Raw genomic sequence first — 2623 nt, forward strand, 5'->3', positions numbered from 1 at the left:
GTTTCTCATAATGGTTTTTAGTGAGGCAATATCTTCTCAAAGATCATATGTCATACTTTCTATTTTCCCTACTAGTGTTTTTAAAGGAAGTACTCAAGACATATTAATTGTTCTCTAAACTTATCAATGACTTTTCTCCTTCTTCAAAGGTTTTCTCATATGAGTTATCAAGAGACAATGATCATCATATGTTGCATCGTTTTCTCCTTATTTTTCCCACTGGGTTTGCAGGAGTTTTAGCAACATATCTACTATATTCTCCTTATATTTTTCTCACATGGTTTTTTGGCGAGACTCTCAAGATTATCTAGAAGATTTCTCAAGATGGAAGATCTATATGCAAGAAGCTTTCAACGATGAAACATTCATGGAGCGGTGTTGTACAAGGGGGGTGTTAGAAATTAATTTGTAGGATGTGTCCAACCCCGAACAGTCGTGTCTCTTCTCTCTCTGTATTGCCAACAAACACATGTTCTGGACGGATGACTCCAAACAGACACCTCTTCTTCGCACCTCTTCCAGATGTATATATACTTGAGAATCAATAGAAATCAGGACTCATTGTCCATTCACTTTTATTCAATCTCGTTTTACTCTAACACACCCATCCGTAATTGCGCATCGTGGGGCGCCACAAATTGTGCCAGGACTTGAAGCCAGCAGAGCATCTTGGACAGAAAGACTCTCTTCTCTCTCTGTATTGCCAACAAACACATGTTCTGGACGGATGACTCCGAACAGACACCTCTTCTTCGCACCTCTTCCAGATGTATATATACTTGAGAATCAATAGAAATCAGGACTAATTGTCCATTCTGAATCAATAGAAATCAGGACTCATTGTCCATTCACTTTTATTCAATCCCGTTTTACTCTAACACACCCATCCGTAATTGCGCATCGTGGGGCGCCACAAATTGTGCCAGGACTTGAAGCCAGCAGAGCATCTTGGACAGAAAGACTCTCTTCTCTCTCTGTATTGCCAACAAACACATGTTCTGGACGGATGACTCCGAACAGACACCTCTTCTTCGCACCTCTTCCAGATGTATATATACTTGAGAATCAATAGAAATCAGGACTAATTGTCCATTCACTTTTATTCAATCTCGTTTTACTCTAACACACCCATCTGTAATTGCGCATCATGGGGCGCCACAAATTGTGCCAGGACTTGAAGCCAGCAGAGCATCTTGGACAGAAAGACTCTCTTCTCTCTCTGTATTACCAACAAACACATGTTCTCGACGGATGACTCCGAACAGACACCTCTTCTTCGCACCTCTTTCAGATGTATATATACTTAAGAATCAATAGAAATCAGGACTAATTGTCCATTCACTTTTATTCAATCTCGTTTTACTCTAACACACCCATCCGTAATTGCGCATCGTGGGGCGCCACAAATTGTGCCAGAATCAATAGAAATCAGGACTAATTGTCCATTCACTTTTATTCAATCTCGTTTTACTCTAACACACCCATCCGTAATTGCGCATCGTGGGGCGCCACAAATTGTGCCAGGACTTGAAGCCAGCAGAGCATACAGAAAGAACAAAAAAGAAAACAAAAAATTAAAAAGAATCGGATATTTGTTCAGGGAGTTTGAACCCTACGTGAATCGAACACGCAACCTTCTGATCTGGAGTCAGACGCGCTACCATTGCGCCAAGGATCCGATGTGATCTGTCTACTTCAAGACTTTATTTAAACTAGCCTCCAAGATTCATCAGTGCGGACACGGCGAAGCTAGCAGAGGCCTGCACGGGCCCCTCGTGGCTCCAAATCTGTCGTATTACGGCCCATCACAAGTAAAATCATGCTTTGCAGACAGTGCAGAGTTTCAGAGATCGTTGAACTGCACGGCTTCCTGTAGATCGGTTCCTGTTTTCCATGGTTTACCCAAGAACTGTCCAAGTTCATCATCGCAAACTGCTACATATTTCTGTATGTCAGAGAAATATCGAGGTTGTGCAGGCATGGTTTTCAAGATGTAATGTCAGTTTTTTTATCATATTGTACCTACTATGCGCATGATAATACATTGCATTAACATTCAGGTACTGAGTGTGTGACCGACTGATCATTCTCAACCAGCCTGCAGCTCAACACAGCAAACATACTACAGTCTACAAGGAGAACAATTTTCTCATAGATTGGACTGCGAGAGAGGAGGACATCAAAGGTTGTATCTCTTTTTCCATAGTTGAGACATCAACATAAGAAGACCATCGTCATTACTTGATGAAAACGTAAAAATAAGTAAATGTTCTTTCTGTGTCTTACAGATTACAGCATCAGATTCCTGTAAACGAAACAAAAAGATTACATGAAGGAAATTAACAGCAAGTTCACAATAAAGAAGGGGGTCTTAAGTATGCCTACTACCAAAATTTCAATGTAAGCCAATGTAAGCCAACGTGCCTCTGCTTCGAGTTTTATGCTTCCTAATGTAAGCCAACTTAGCATGACAATGAATGACTGATCAACATCAACATGAATAATCCGGTTATTTTCCTGATATAATTAGAAATTTAGATCGATGTGATGTATAGTTTAGAGACCGGGACAAATTCCGTCGGCAACAACAAGGTGTAGCTTGTTCTACGTAAAACGTATCCCC

The 2623-nt window shown here is 40.7% G+C and overlaps 1 non-coding gene across 1 annotated transcript; it reads right to left on the reverse strand.

Moving 5' to 3' along the window:
* Positions 1-1606: 1606 nt before the first annotated feature.
* Positions 1607-1678, reverse strand: TRNAW-CCA. Its single transcript has one exon. It is a non-coding gene; the product is annotated as a tRNA-Trp (tRNA).
* Between the last annotated feature and the right edge of the window lie 945 nt (positions 1679-2623).

This window comes from Hordeum vulgare, chromosome 7H, assembly GCF_904849725.1.
Source record: "Hordeum vulgare subsp. vulgare chromosome 7H, MorexV3_pseudomolecules_assembly, whole genome shotgun sequence".
NCBI classification, from domain to species: domain Eukaryota; kingdom Viridiplantae; phylum Streptophyta; class Magnoliopsida; order Poales; family Poaceae; genus Hordeum; species Hordeum vulgare.